Genomic DNA, 16943 nt, shown 5'->3' with positions numbered 1-16943 from the left:
TCTTAGAAATGAAGCAGTGGACACCATTTGTATTAATGTGCTGTAAAAATAGGTGAATTTAGGATGGAATGAACGCAATTTCTTCTTTACAGCCAGAAAATTAGTACCCTAGCTCTTTGTTATTTACCTATACCGTGCATCAAAATACAGTCTTTCTTCACGGTAATAATACAACATTAGTAATAGTGAAAGAACAGGAGACATGGTGGAAATTAAGGTATCCGAATGACTTTTAGCTTTGTGAATAAGAATAGCTAGTTTTTGAGTGCTTATTATGTGCTTGGTCCACTTGTAAGTACACCAATTTGTATTATTTGTTTACCTGTTAAAACAACCCTCTAAGGTGAATGTTACAAAAAGCACCATTGCACAGATTAGGAATAGGAAGGGTACAAATGCTAAGCAAAGTAGACACTGGTATGTAACAGAGCCAGTGTTCAAACCCAGCTAATATGACTACAGAGCCCCTACCCTTAATTATTTCACTAGAAGTGGAATTTCACTCACTTCTGAATTTCTAAAGCCTGAGGCTCCACATCTTTTTTGCCTTCACCCACTTCAGAGCACACTGTGTCATTTGGTCATGAGGCTTCTCCCTGCCCTCGGGCAGAGGGACTAGACAAGGGCAGATATATTTCTATGTATGTACCATTTGTGAGATTGGCTGTCTTAAACTTTTGCCTTTTAGGATGACTTGTAATTTTTTTGCTAAAAGCTGGATATGATATGCCTGGGAATAGGAACTGAGGCAATCAGGTTTATAGTGTGAGGTGTTATGTTAATCTAGCCGGGAACTGGGCTGTGTTTACTGTTTGCTGTAGCTGTGTCAGAGGCTTCAGTTTCCTGTAGGGTTTTTTTGTTTGTTTGTTTGTTTTCATGTGTGGGTTTGTTTGTCTATTTTGTTGTGCTTTTTCTTCCCATTATCTTTAGGTTTCCCTAAAAGCTCCTTCTTAAATAGAGTCTGTGTCTTGCAGCTCTCTCAACTGTAATCCACTTACACTGGATCCCTGTTGTTGTGGTCGTAAGGTACTGGGGAGGGGAACTGTTCTGTAATCTTATGACTAAATCTCTGCTTTTTCAAGTGGAAAACCATATAGCTATGTACTATAGATAAGATGGTATCCTCAGAAGATGACAGCAATGTCCAGCCATGCACATATAATGTCGTGGTACCTGATAGGCCTGACAGGCCTGGCTAGACCCAGTGGACACAGCAGTGCCCAAGGATGTAGTGATAATCAGTGGAGGGGACACAGAGAAAAAATGGATTGGAACTCTACACGATGATGCGTTATCTTCATTTTTTCTAGCTTCTTGGTGAAAATAAACCAGATTTGTTAAAGAGCTCATGTGAGACAGTCCTCAGGAATTCCCAAAACACTTGGAGCAGGTTTTTAGAGACCTGAGATGTTGTATTCACAAGTGAAAGAAAGATCTACCAAAATAAGAATTATGCTAGTTAGCTATAGGTAAGTTTTTAATTTTAGTTTTAAAACCCATAGCCTTTAAAATAAAGGCTATTAAATATTCTCTTATTTTTGTCTCTATATTTTTGCTACCCAAAAATCCTTATTTGCCATTAAGCCTGTTCTTTGATTTGATCACAAATCTACAAAGTGGTTTAACTATTTTGGTTCAGAGCTCAGATTGCATAGGAGCCAGTGTAGAAGAGAGACAAAGATACTCGACCAGGACTTGGAGTTTCAAAGGCAAGCACAGGAATTCTCATCATCTTTCAAAGCTCTTGGCTCAGTGTTGAGCAGGAGGGGACGAGTTTTTATCATCTCTTTTTTGCCTCTTCTCTAAGCTCCATCTGTCCTCATATTTTGTGGTCTCATTAAAGGTAATGGATATTCAAAATGTGATGTTGATAAGTAGTGTCACTAACTATGCTTTCTTAGTTTCTCCTGTGTGAAAGTTTCTATCCTTTGTGCCAAAACAATTGGTGGTTGATTTTTTTATCATGATTGTTGACTTATAAAGTCAGTGGCTATGTGTGGTTGCTTCTCCATCAGCCATTATTATCATAGTTACCAAACTGCATTGCTGTGTTCTGTGGCGTGGTGCCACAGAGATCTCACAGAAGCACTGTGAGATCCTTTACATTTTCAAGAGAAACACTGCAACAGCTGGGTGTTACATGAACTGCTATTGTTAAGTTGTTTGGGCCTGACTACGTAATAAAAGGAATAAAAAGGACCTGTTGGATATTTTTTTGACATGAGGAAAAAATTACTGGGGCACTAAGGGCACTGTGAACAGAGGAAGTTTGGGCACCTCTACATTACCCCCATCCCAACAAGTTATTTCTCTTTGAGGATCCACATGGATCTGAGACATTGAATTTACCCCCAGATCCAAGGGATGGGGTATATATGATCAAGCTAAATTCATCAATGCAGTACACTCTCTAGGTTTTGATAAGAGGTGAGTATGTGTCCCAAATCAGCCCAGTCAGAGTAAATCTCAGGTCCCTTGCTTAAAATGCTTGAACAATCTCAATTTTAATCTCCTCTCTCTGTCTTTGACTGAGAAAGAAGGTAGCTACAGAGTTATTGACAACCATCTTTTGACCACAGTGAGAGCCAGCCTTTGGGTAAAGTTGACACTGCTGAAGGTAGAGTGGTGAAACTGAAGGAAACTGTGTCCTTGATAACATTGTTGAGCCACTGGATCAAGCCCACCCTGAAACCTGACTACTTCTTTTCATTTGTGTTTATTTCTCTAAATATTATTGTTTAAGTTCCCACCAGTTGCCCTGTTATTTTTAATTCAGTTTTTATTTTATTCTAGTTATTAGTCACATACAGTATTGCAAATGTCTTTAAGTTTTTCTTGCCTTATTGTACTAACTAGGATCTCTGATACAGTTTTGAATAGAAATGCTAGTATTGGATGTGCTTGTCTCAGTCTCAGGGAGAAGGCTTTCAATAATTCACTATTAAGTTTTACACCTGCTGTAAGTTTTGTTTTGTTTTGTTTTTGTAAATGATCATTCACCAGATTAATGCAATTCTCTTTATTCCTTGTTGCTAAAAGTTTATATCATAAATGAGTGTTGAATTTAGTAAATGAGTATTTTTCTGTTGGGGAAACAGCCATTACTACACCTGCTATCCCTATCGTGGATTGCCCAATCAGTGCCCTGGGCCTGGAACTTCCCCCATCTGAAAACTGGGTTTCAAACTGTCATTTGTTCCTATTTCCTTCTTCATTATTAGAGAAACCTTTTCTCCATTCTAGGTACACAGTGAACTTCCTTGTATTGCTCAACATTATCACATGCTTTTTCTGTGTCTATTGAAATGACCATACCATTTTTTTCTCGTTTTTTCTGTGTTGGTGAGGTAAGTTATATTAACTTATTTTCAAATGATATATTACCCTTTTGTTCCTGTAAAAAAAAAACTCCACTTAGTCATAATCTATTATTATTTTTATACATAGCTAGATTTGACTAGCTATTATGCAGTTTAGGAATTTTGCATCTATCTTTAAGAGAGAGATTGTAATTTTCTTGTAATGTCCTTGTTAGATTTTGGTATCAAGATTATTCTGGTCTTATTTCCACTCTCTCAATAGTAGAACCTATTTGGGAACATACATGGTCATTATATTATACCATGTCTTGATTTGCAATTAAATGTTATTGTGTGATTACCAAAAAAATAAATAAAGTATCTAAATAAGCAGCTACCTGAATTGTAATGCATACCAAAAAAAAAAGATTATTCTGATCTCATTAAAGAGTCATGATTCATTCTGATTTTTTCTGTTCTTTAGGATAATTTATTAGTGATACGTCTTCCTTACAATTTGTGGAAGGCTTCACCAATGAAGCCATTTGGGCTTGGAGTTTTCTTCAGGGTAAGGTGTTCAATAATATATTTAATTTTTTAACATGTGTGCGTGTGTGCTCACGTGTATGATTATTCAGAATTTGTATTTATTCTTTTGTCATCTTTGCTAAGTTCTATTTTTAAAGAATTTGTTCATTTCAACCAAACCGCCAAATTTTATGACATAAATTTGTTTCAGTTAGTCCTTTGATATATTCTTTATGTAAGATCTGTAGTGATGTTCATTTTTTTGTTCCTGATGTAATTCTTGTATGCTTTTTTTTTCAATGATGGTCTTGATAGATTTTCATCAGTTTTAGTTGATTTCTGCAATTGTGTATGTTATTTTTTTCTTAGGGCTTATAGTCCTAGCTTTTGAGATAGAAGCTTAAAAAATTGCTTTTTAAGATTTTTTTTCTAGCTTTTGAGATAGAAGCTTAAAAATTGCTTTTTAGGGGGCGCCTGGGTGGCACAGCGGTTAAGCGTCTGCCTTCAGCTCAGGGCGTGATCCCGGCATTATGGGATCGAGCCCCACATCGGGCTCCTCTGCTATGAGCCTGCTTCTTCCTCTCCCACTCCCCCTGCTTGTATTCCCTCTCTCACTGGCTGTCTCTATCTCTGTCAAATAAATAAATAAAATCTTTAAAAAAAAAATTGCTTTTTAGGATTTTTTTTTTCTATTTTCATTAGTGCTTTTAGGGACATAGTTTTTCACTAAGTAAGGCTTTAGTAGCATCCCNTGCTTTTTAGGATTTTTTTTTTTCTATTTTCATTAGTGCTTTTAGGGACATAGTTTTTCACTAAGTAAGGCTTTAGTAGCATCCCATGAGTTTTGATATATTATTTCTTCCTTACAGTTCGGGTCAAAATATTTTCTATTTCTTTTCAATTTTCTATTTCTTTTCAATTTTCTTTTTTTTCCCATGAATTATTTTAATACATATTTTTCATGCCATAAGTTTACAAACATATCAAGTATGTTGAAATAAAGAGTTTGATCCATTTTTTAAAGAGATTGCACCTCTTAAAATGCTCCTTTTCACAACTGTTTAATGGATTATAGTGTGGTGGTGGTGTTGTTGTTTTTGTTGTTGTTTTGCAGGGAGTTGGGTTTAGTATCAATTTCTAGCTTAATTCCACTGTGGTCAAAAAGGTACTGTAAATGATTTTGTCTTTTAAAATTTGTTGAGACATTTTTGTGACCCAAAAATGGTAGAGCTTGTTATATATTTCATATACATTGGAAAAGGATGTGAATTCTTTTCTTCTTGTTGCATAAATTAGACCAACTTTGCTAATTGTGTTGTTCAGATTTTCTATAGTCTTTCTAAGATTTGACTTGCTTGCTCTATCAGCCACTTAGATGAACATATTAAAATCTCCCTGCTATGATTATAATTTGGACCATTTTTTCTTTTTAGTACTCTTAATTTCTGCCTTCTATATTTTGAATCTCTGTCTTTGAGTATATACAGATTTAGAACTTTTATATTTCCTGGGGATTAATCCCTTTATTGTTATGAAAAGTTCCTCTTTATCTCTGATAATGTTTTCTGTTTTAAAGTCTATTTATCTGATGCTAATATAACTAAAGCAACTTTTCTCATACTTCTAGTTTCAATCTGTGTCTTTATATTTAAAATGTGTCAGAGTTGGAATATAGTTGAATTGTTTTTTTCCGGTGTGACAGTCTTAGTCTCTTACTTAGAATATTTAGCCCACTTATATTTATTGTAATTATTAACACTGTTGGGTTTAAATCTGTCTTTTGTTGTTTTCTATTTGACTCAACTGTATTATGGGTTTTTTTCCTCCTTTCTTGCCTACTGTTGTATTAATGCTTTTTATTATTTTGTTTTCACATGTTACTTGTTAGTCATTCTTTAACTTTTCTTTAGTGACTACCTTAGAGATAATTTATGTTCTTGATTTATAACAAGCTAATATAAATAATTGCTTTTAACACTTCCCAGATAATGCTAAGATCTAATAAGTTCTTAATTCAATTTACCTCCATTCTGTCTTCTTTATTACATGCATTTTAGTTCTTTTGTAGTTTGAGCTCTATAAGATGACATCACCATCATTATTCTGTGCAGTCAGTATTCAATTAAATGTTTACTTTTTCTCTAACTCTTCATGACTTTATTATATTTGGTGTTTTCATCTGTGATAATTTTCCTTCTCTTGGTCTACTGGCAACAAATTAACTCAACATCAGTTTTTGTTTTTCTGAAAAGTATATCACTGTCATTTTGAAAGACTTTGAGGAGTACAGTTCTAGATTGGCAGTTATGATTTTTCAGTACTCTTAGTTATGTCATACCATTGTTTTATGGCTTTTATTATTGTTGACAATTACCAACCAATCTGTGGATCCTTTTCAAGTAAAAGTTTTCTCTGGCTGCTTTGAAGATTTTCTTTTTGTCTTTTTTTTTTTTTTAGAAGTTTTATTCTGGTGTGCTATGAATATTTATCCTTCTTTGTATTTTATCCTTCTTGAGGTTTACAGAGCTTATTGATCTGTATTTTGTTGTCTTTCATCTTTGGAATAGTCATCTTTATTTCTCAAATATTTCTTCAGTTTCTTTCTCTCTTTCCACTCCTCACAAGACTCTAATTACATTTTTGTTAGACTTTTCATTATGCTTCACATGCATTTCATATTCTTTTTTGTATATCCCACTCATTTTTTACTGTTCTTTAGCATTGCTATTTCACAATCACCTGTCTTTGGGTTTACTTACCTTTTTAATCCCTTGTGTATAACCTGTTGTTAAATCCGTGTGTTGAGTTTTTTAATTTCAATTCTTGTCTTTTTCAGTATTTTAATGTATTTTGTCCTCTTCCTGTATTTCATTGAACATGTTAATCATAGTCATTCCAAAGTTGTTGTCTGTAAAGTACAATCACCAAGTCATATAGAAGTCTTTTTAATCTCTTGAGTTTTGTTTATATGATCCTTTTCTTGGCATGCTAAGTATTTTTTTTATTAATTCTGGACATTGGGTATTAAAAAATCAGAGAGGCTCCAGGTCATGTAATCTTTTTCCAGTTTGACCTTTTCCTCTACTAGGCAGGAGTGAAGACTGATCACCAAAATCCAATTGAGAACTAAGCTTTGTTCACAAGAGATAGGGCTCCATTTACCTCTCCAGGGTACAGCTCTCTTGAGCTTTCAGTTGGAGGCCTGATGTATTCACTGGAGCCTCTCCTTCTGTCTAATCCTTACTTTTGTTACTTTTTTTCTCCTCAGTCAGAAACTCAGATCTGAATTTTGTGGTCTTTGTTTTTAGGTTCTTATTTTCCCACCTCATTCAACTTCAGTATTCAACAAATATCTTGGAGAAAAGACCATGTGCCAAATCTAGTGCTTCATCTGTCTCTCTTATGACTCTGTTAAATTAACATTTGTTAAGTGGAGCACAGAGTACTAGATGGTGGGCCATGGTTCAACAAAAGACCATAAGAGAAGTTGAAATAGAAATAGAGAAGTTTATTATTCACAGTTCCTGGGGAAAGTACATGGTAAATCAAGAGGCAACACCAAGAGGTGAAGGCAAAGTGCAGGCAAAGAAAGAATCAGGACCTAGGCACATGTCTTTATTAGAGTCTGTGGGCAGAGTGCTTTGGGGTTCCCAAACTAAGATTGGTCAATTCAAACCAAAAAGAATGAGGTTTTTATAAGCTGCATGGGGTACACAAAGAAGGCCTCAGGAGGCAGGGGAGATTATTGATCACAATTTGCTTGTGACTCCAAGGGCTGTTATCTAGGTTGTGCACTTACACAAGGGGCTAGTGTCAGTTTGAAACCCCTGCAGGCCACTTGGCTAAACAAAGTGTGTGCTGAAGCAGCAATATTGTAGAGTAGCTCAGCTAAACTCTCAGCAATCCTTTTCACTTGAGTACTAGCCCCACAAATCTCTAATTTTGTATCTCCCTATTAGCCAATTCTCAGATTCTAGGATCCAGCATTGCCGAATTTCCCCAGGGAAAGAGCAGCTACAGATTCTCAGCTTTTCTTTCCATGGTTGCTTCTTCTCAAGAATCTTTAGAATCTTGGCCTCCCTTCTTTCTCACTGTTTCAGCAGGTCATTGATGCATTTAAATAGATGTTTTAAGCATCTCATTTTCTGTTTGTCTATTTTTTTCTTCCTCAGGGGGAGCACTGGTGTACTCCAAGGTATATCCCTTAAAATGAAAGTTGATTGTTTCACATTAAACTTTCCAATTGAACCACGTTTTAAGAGATCCAAATTTTCTGTGTGTTGCTGAGTGGGGTCAACTACTACTATTATTTAAATACTAAGCACTTTATGTCAGATAAATTATATGTAATTTAGAAGGAGTATGGAAGTAATTCTTACTTAAAGAAAAAATATTTTTAATGTTTGTAATCCAAACAAGGCCTTTCAAATACTCTTTTTAAAATTAAAAATAAGGTAAGAAAATTTCTGTATGTTACAGGAAGGGGGTGTTATCAACATAGAGAAAGTGTGTTATCTCTTTTCTTCCATGTGATACCTCCTAGGATTGGGGAAAGGGACACATCTGACCAACATCAAAAAGAAAAGGAATTCTGCAGACTCATAAGGATAGCTACATTTCTAATGACTAGTTCAGAAAAGCAGAATGAGATTTTCTGTCCTTAGAAAGGAAAAGCCAAGGAGATAAAATCCCTCTAAATGAAGACTAAATTGGCAAAGGATAAGGTACTGGGATATAGATACCCAGCTAGCATGAAGAGTAAGTAGTGAAAGTTAGGATAAGCTGTTTGTAGTACCTATAAACAGCTAGAGAAATATGTGAGAGATTTCCAATTTGCCATGAACGTTATCTTTCTAAGTGTAATCCAATTCTGTGCCTCATATCCATTCTACTCTTAATATCCCCAAAAACACATTTATATTTAAAATTAAGGTAATATAATGCTCTGGAACAATTTTGAAACTGTTAGCAGAAAAAAAGGAATTTTAAGGTTGGTAAATCATCAACTTACTGTGTCACCAGTTAATTCTAGTCCCACTAACTTCTATAGACGGCCCCCATCACTGATTCCCATTTTAACTCTTCCAATTACTGATCCTTTTTAACATTGAGAAGTCGTTATAACTTACTTTTCTAGCCTCATCTTCCCCTTCTGCCTTGCTGGTACTTACACTGCACCCCTAGTAGACCACCTGCAATTATGCAAATACGCCCTGTATGTTTTATACCTCTAAGCTTTTGTTGATTTGGCCTATCTCCTTGCATATATCCTCCCATTTTATCCAACCTCTTTGCTTTTCTTTTTCCAATCTCTCTGTTTATGGTAATCTTCCTTATTTTTTAGTACTCTCTCCCATACCTCTTTCTTTAGTAAATATTTCTATTCCCAGCCAGATGTGACCTGTTCTTCCTTTAAACTGCTCTAATACTTTGCTTATGTCTCTCTTAGGACTTTTATTATCATCTGCCTTGAAGAAAAATTATTTGTGTTCTAATATTATTAGACACTGAGCCCGTTGAGGAACAGAATTGTGATTCTCAAAAATATTCACAGCAGAGCCCACTAGAGTCTTACAGATACTAGTCAGTTAATAAATATTTGTCCAGTTAAATATAGGGGACATGTGGCCCCCATAGGCAGTTCACAATACAGATTTTTTTTCCAGGCCAGCTGGAACATGTGTCTCTGACTCTTCACTTTTCTTTAAAGGCTTACGCAATTAGGTAAAACCTACCCAAGACAGTCTCTCTTTTGATTATTCAGAGTTAACTATTATTAATCATCAGAGTGATACTCTGTCACATGTGTAGATTCCACCTGTACTCAAGGAGAGGGCCACAAAAATAATGGGGGCCATTTTATCATTTCGCCTATCATACGCCCCTCCCTTTTCTTCATCTTTTTGTGTATCTCACCCAAGTGGTCATCAAAGTGTGATCCGTGGACTCTCAGGATCAATACCACTTGGAAATGTAAATCCTCAGATCCCGTTCCAGACCTACTGTGTCAGAAAAAGCCCTCGTGGAGATGTTGATTGCACACTCAAGTTTGAGAACCAGTGCTTCACCCACTGTCCTTTTATTTCAGTGCTGGGCCATATAGAATCCCCTCTGTCCTCTGTCTTGATTAAGAACAGCCTCATCTTATTCTTTTAGCTCTCTTATTCCTCATTTGATGAAGAATTTAGAAGGAACATTGATTCCCAAAGCCATGGTGCCAGGATCTCATCCATGCTGACCGTGACTTCCTGACTGCCCACCCCTTCACTCTCCTTCTTGTTGTCATCCGCCTAGCAGGGGGAGATCGAGGAGGAATTCTGTATAGAAGCCAGTGGTTAATTGGGCAGTTCTTTGCTCATCCCTTTCTACCTCTCTACCCCCCTTATAAATCTGAATAATTGTCATGACTCTGGGTCTACTGTTCTTTTTGTTATTGTTGCTGCTGCCATGTGGGAATAAGTGGAGAATTCTCATATAATAGATATGACACTTCCTGAGGCTGATAGTAGTTGATTAATCTCAGACGTTACCACTAAAGTATATAAAAAACATGTTACAGAAATGCAGATTTTGCCACATTGAAGTAGAACCATGTTATGATACAGGAATTAGGATATAAGATCATACTTTATGTGTGGGCTCTCCGTGGTATAGGAAGGGAAATCTGAACACTATATATGTTTCCTCCGTAACTAAATCTATACTATAGTTGTTACTGAATGATTTTTTCTTTCACTATACTTTAGTGAATTTTAGCCACATAAACTAACCAATCTTCAACCTGTTTTCCAAATTCAAGAATATTTTGCACAGCAAATACTGTGTATAGCTAACCAGCACATTTCTGCAAAAAGAAGGCTACTTTTACGTTGACTTTCATTTGCTGCTTTCTTCCTTCCCAAAGTAGTTTTCATTAACGTAGGGCTTTCTGAATGTTTCGGCCTACTACTGAATCCCTAGCACCCAGAAGATAGTGCTCAACAAATATTTGTGGAATAAATTTACTTTTTCTATCGTTTTCTTGAGGAAGCTTTCCACGATGGAAAAATAAAATTGACTGAATTGCCTGAACATCCTCTAGGAATGTGAGGACCATGAGTATTTTAGTAAGAACCAATTCCCAGCAAGAACATGGCTTGTGTTTTAGTCATAACAATGTAAATTACATGCTAAACTAAATTTACAAAATTTAATCCAAGCTCTTTGACTTATAATCATAGATTTTCTAATGTGGAAAGGTATTCCATGGACTATGTACATATACTTGTCTATCTAAAGGAAAAACTTCTTTTTTTTAACATTCAGTGTTTTATTAGTTTCAGGTGTACAATATAGTGATTCAGCACTTCCATACATCACCTGTTGCTCATCACAGCAAGTGCCCTCCTTCATCCTCATCACCTATTTCACCCGTCTCCCCACCTACCTTCCTCCTGGTAACCATCAGTTTGTTCTCTATAATTAAGAATCTGTATCTTGGATTGCCTAGGTGGCTCAGTCGGTTAAGTGTCCACCCCTTGATTTCAGCTTAGGTCATGATCTCAGGGTCCTGAGATCAAGCCATATGTCGGGCTCCACACTGGGCATGGAGCCTGCTTAAGATTCTCTCTTAAAAAAAAAAATCTGTTTCTTGATTTGTCTCTCTCTCTCTCTCTCTTTTTGTCCTTTCCTGGTTTGTTTCATTTCTTAAATCCACATATGAGTGAAATCATATGGTACTTGTCTTTCTCTACTGACTTATTTTGCTTGGCATTATACTCTCGAGCTCCATACATGGTGTTGCAAATGCAAAATTTCATCTTTTTTAATATTCCATTGTATGTGTGTATATATATACGAAAACATATATACACATATATATGTACATATATATATATATGCCACTTCTTTTTTGTAGTTTCAAATTTTTATTTAAGTTCCAGTTGGTTAACGTATAGTGTAATATTAGTTTCAGGAGTAGAATTTAGTTATTCATCGCTCACATATAACACCCAGTGCTCAACACAACAAGTGTTCTCTTTAATACCCACCACCCATTTAACCCATTGCCCACTCACCTCCCCTCCAGCAACACTCAGTTTGTTCTCTATTGTTAAGAGTCTGTTTTATGGTTTGCCTCTCTCCCCCCTCCATGTTCATCTGTTTTGTTTCTTAAATTCCACATGAGTGAAATCGTACAGTATTTGTCTCTCTTTGCTGACTTATTTCCTTAGCATAATACACCCTACCTCTATCCTTGTTGTTGCAAATAGCAAGATTTCATTTTTTATGGCTGAATAATACTCCATTGTATATATACACCACATCTTCTTTATCCATTCATCAGTTGATAGACATTTGGGAGGCTTCCACCATTTGGCTATTGGAAATAATGCTGCTATTAGCAAAGGGTACATGTATCCCTTTGAAATAGTGTTTTGTATTCTTTGGGTAAATACCCAGTAGTGCAATTGCTGGATCATAGGATAATTCCATTCTTAACTTTTTGAGGAAACTCCATACTGTTTTCTAGAGTGACTGTACAAGTTTGCATTTCCAACAACAGTGCAAGAGGGTTCCTCTTTCTGCACATCTTCACCAACACCTGTTGTTTCTTGTGTTGTTGATTTTAGTCATCCTGACAGGGGTGAGGTGATATTTCATTATAGTTTTGATTTGTATTTCCCTGATAGTAAGTGATGATGAACACCTTTTCATGTGTGTTGGCCACCTTCTGTATGTCTTCTTCAGAGAAATGTGTAATTATGTCTTCTGCCCATTTTTAAATTGTATTATTTGTTTTTTGGGTGTTGAGTTTGATAAGTTCCTTATATATTTTGGGTACTAACCCTTTATCAGATATGTCATTTGCAAAAATCTTCTCCCATTCCGTAGGTTGCTCTTTAGTTTTGTTGATTGTTTCCTTCACTGTGCAGAAGCTTTTTATTTTGATGTAGTCCCAATAGTTTATTTTTTGCTTTTGTTTCCCTTGCCTCGGGAGACAAATCTAGAAAAAAGTTGCTATGGCTGATGTCAAAGAAGTTATTGCCTCTGTCCTCTCTGAGAATTTTAATGGTTTCAGGTCTCACATTTCGGTCTTTAATCCATTTGGAATTTATTTTTGTGTATAGTGTAAGAAAGTGGTCCAGTTTCTTTCTTTTTCTTGTTGCTATCCAGTTTTCCCCATACCATTTATTAAAGAGACTGCCTTTTACCCATTGAATATTCTTTTCTGCCTTGTTAAAGGTTGACCATATAGTTGTAGGTTTATTTCTGAGTTCTCTATTCTGTTTCATTGATCTACGTGTCTGTTATTGTGCCAGTACCATACTGTTTTGAGTACTACAGCTTTGTATTATAACTTGAAGTCTAGAATTGTGATGTCTCTAATTCTGCTTTCCTTTTTCAAGATTGCTTTCGCCATTTGGGGTCTTTTGTGGTTTCATACAAATTTTAAGATCACTTGTTCTAATTCTGTGAAAAAGGTCGTTGGTATTTTGATAGGGATTGCACTGGGTAGTATAGACATTTTAACAATATTTGTTCTTCCAATCCCTGAGCATGCAATGCTTTTCCATTTTTTGGTGTCATCTTTAATTTCCTTCATCAGTGTTTTATAGTTTTTGGGGTATGGGTCTTTCACCTCTTTGGTTAGGTGTGTCCCTAGTTATCTTATTATTTTTGGTGCAGTTGTAAATGGGACTGTTTTCTTAATTTCTCTTTCTGCTGCTTCATGATTGGCATATAGAAATGCACAGATTTCTGTACATTGACTTTGTATCTTGCAACTTTACTGAATTCATTTATCAGTTCTAGCAGTTTTTTGGTGGAGTCTTTTGGTTTTTCTATGTAGAGTATCATGTCATCTGCAAACAGTGAAAATTTTACTTCTTCCTTACTGATCTGGATGCCTTTTATTTCTTTTTGTTGTCTCATTTCTGTGGCTAGGACTTCCAGTACTATGTTAAATAAAGTGGTGGGAATGGACATCGTTGTGTTGTTCCTGACCTTAGGGGAAAAGCTCTCAGTTTTTCCCCACTGAGGATGACGTTAGCTATGGGTTTTGCATATATGGACTTTATTAAGTTGAGGTATGTTCCCTCTTAAACCTACTTTTTTGAGGGTTTTTAATCATGAATGGATGTTGTACTTTGTCATATGCTTTTTCTGCATCTGTTGAAATGATCATATGGTTCTTATCTAAAGGAAAAACAATTTTATATACTTTCTATATTCATGTTTATTTTCAGTCATATTCAACTAAATCAATTAAATTGTGCGGTACCTTTTGCAGTAATTAGTCTCCAGGAGGGTGTTGCTTAGAGACAACTAATGAGCCAACTGGCCAGGAGGCAAAGAGCAATGATAAGACAAAAGTTGGGTGTAGGAACCTGGTAGGATCTCTAAGAAAGACTTGCCTTGCTCTTCCTCTTCAGAAGACAGGCCCAGAACTTAAGGGGGAAAAGCATACTGCAGACCAGGGCTACTTTTATTCCTAGAATTCTTGTGAATATAGTTAGAAATGATTAAAAAATGAATTACTGTATAAATTATTATAAAGTAAGCAGGTCTTGTTACATTTCCCTTCTAGAAAAGATAATGTATTTTTCTTCCTTTTTTCCACACAGTTGAAAGGGCTTCAGACTTCTGGTGCCATAAATAATGGTGGCATCAAAATGGCCACAGCGATCTACCTGTGACCTGTAGTTTCCACAGTGTCGGACAGGCTTTCAGATTTCACAATGCGTTAAATGCATGGAAATGAGGCTTTAAATATCACTTTACCCAGAAACTCCGAACATTTGGAAATTTACATAACACAAATAGTTATGAAAGTATAGAAGGAAAAGAGTATTAATTCAGAGTTAAACCTGTTTCCAATTAGGGAAGAAAAAAACCCCTACACTTCCAAGATCTTTTTTTCCCAGATCTTCATTTGCCCTACATCCTCCTCTCTTCCAGAGAAGACTGCTCTCCAGCATGGGAATCCCCTATTACAGACACACCAGAGAAGAGCTTTCAGCCTCTTTGGAAATGTTCTTTTTCCCTCTCAAAGTGTGTTGGCTCTATTCTCTTTAATTATAATTAAATATATAATTCATGTATTTAATGAATTATTAATATTCCAATAATTTCATGAATCTCCTTTCTTAGTCTCAAAAGGAAAAAAATAAACCTTTCTAGGAATTAGTTTCAAATCAAGTTACCAATAAATTTAAACTGCTCTATTTTCCCTCATTGAATCTTTTCCTTCCCTTTGCTTTCTGTTTGTGCTTGTGAATGACCAGCACAGGTCTCTGTGGGTCTGTCTTCTTTTGCACTTTCTACTGAGTACATAAACCTTTCCATGGTTGCTTGGCTTTCAATGTTACTTCCTTTTCAAGTTCTTTTTTCTAACTTATTTTCTCTTCTCTCACTTTCCCCTCTTTATTTCTCCTTCTCTTATTGAGTATCTCTCATCTTTGTCCATCAGTTTGAGGCACTAACATTAACTTCCTAAATTCAAGATTTTTTTTAAAAGAGCAAAATTATAATCTTTAGCCATCAGATTGGAATCATTTAATATAGTCCTAAAAGCAGCTTCTTAAAGTTAATATAGCTTCTCTGATGAAGGCTACCAACTCAAGATTAGTCCTTTTAAAATGTATTATTATTTTTTTCATCTGTAAGGTAGAACATGAGCATATTTACATATTTTGAAATTTAAAAACCTGAAGTCCATACACCTGGAACTAATACCATGTTATATCAACTAGATCTCAATAAAATAAACCCTAAAAGTCTTGTGAAAAACAATACTCCCCTCACTCTCCCTTTTTACCTCCCAGACTGATGACACAGAGGCAGCCAAATTCAATTCTTTTATCTGCCTCTCAACATTGGAAGTAATATACTTGAATCCAGTTTCTTGGTTTATGAATTCTAGACAATGTCAACTGGATATTTTGGGAGGTGGGGTTATAGTTATAGTGTTCCACCTTCCCCACACCTTCTCTTCCATCTTCCCTATAGAGTGAAATTTCAATTTTTGGCTGAATCAGCACTTATTGTTTACATGAACAGGACTACGTAAGTCTTTTCTATGCTCGTTCAGGTAGTATACTTTGTTTCCTTTTTTGCAGCATTTTTTATTCTTCCTAGAATTAATAATTACCTTGCTTTTATACTTATTTGCTTAGTTTCTGTGTATCTATCACTGTATGTTTTTCTCTAATGCTGTGACATACTTGCCAAACAACTAAAAGATAACTTACAGCAAATCAATCAAGTCCAACTTCCCCTCTCTGGAGATTTCTCTCCAATGGCTTTTGATCTTCTTGCTGAAATATAGCCTTGCGGTCTGGGGCTGTTGCACAGCTGTCATTCTGGAACATTCTTTTACTAATTCCTGAGAATTTCCTTAGTCTCCTACATCCTCCATCCTGTATCTCAAGTTTTCCTTTTTCTTCATTTACTTCCTCTTTTTTGTTGAGCAGATTCCCTAGTAGTTTCCTGAAGAAGAATATACAGAGGAGGTAAAATTCTTGAGCCTTTGAATTTCATAAAATATCTGAGAAAATTGGTAATTTGGGTGTAATGTTTAAGCTTGGAAATAATTTTGCCTTAAACTTTTGAAGAAATTTCACCATTGTCTAGTTTCCTGTGTTGTTGGGGAGTTTGATACTATTTGACACCTGACCATTTGCAAGCAGTTTGCTCGTTTGTCCTTTTGGGGAGATTTTAGGGTCTTCTCTTCCTTTCAGCGCTCTTAAATTTCCATGATGATGTGATTTGGTGTGGGTGTTTTCTTGTTCATTGTGCTAGCCCCTTTCAATTTGGAAACTCTTATCTTTTAATTTGGGAACATTTTGGAGAATTATTTTGTTTATACTTTCCCACATCCATTTTCTCTGTTCTCATTAGGACTTGCAAATAATTTCACTTTTTAATCACCTTTTTACAGAGCTGTTTAGACCATAAGGCTCATTTATAGCAAATGGTTTTCATGATGACCTATCATTTTGGAGAGGGAGATAAAGGGGGAGGAAATCAAGTGTAAATCTGAAGAGTGATTTATCTTACCCCTACTCAGTTTTTTCACTATATATATCTTGCTTTTATAATATTTTTTAAATGAAGAAATTCCTATTGGTTTTA

General features: G+C 35.6%; 1 long non-coding RNA gene across 2 annotated transcripts in view; it reads left to right on the top strand.

Annotated features, from left to right (window-relative positions):
- LOC109489818 overlaps positions 1 to 16943 on the top strand; it is a 68638-nt gene that overhangs the window by 25015 nt on the left and 26680 nt on the right. For both annotated transcript variants that reach the window (XR_002142952.2, XR_002142951.2), the window contains exon 2: positions 3784 to 3867. This is a non-coding gene — a long non-coding RNA (uncharacterized LOC109489818). The remainder of the gene's footprint in view (positions 1 to 3783; positions 3868 to 16943) is intronic.

Source organism: Ailuropoda melanoleuca, chromosome 15 (assembly GCF_002007445.2).
Source record: "Ailuropoda melanoleuca isolate Jingjing chromosome 15, ASM200744v2, whole genome shotgun sequence".
In the NCBI taxonomy this organism is placed as follows: Eukaryota; Metazoa; Chordata; class Mammalia; order Carnivora; family Ursidae; genus Ailuropoda; species Ailuropoda melanoleuca.
The sequence above is the reverse complement of the archived record's forward strand: the minus strand, read 5'-3'. Positions and strand labels throughout refer to the sequence as shown.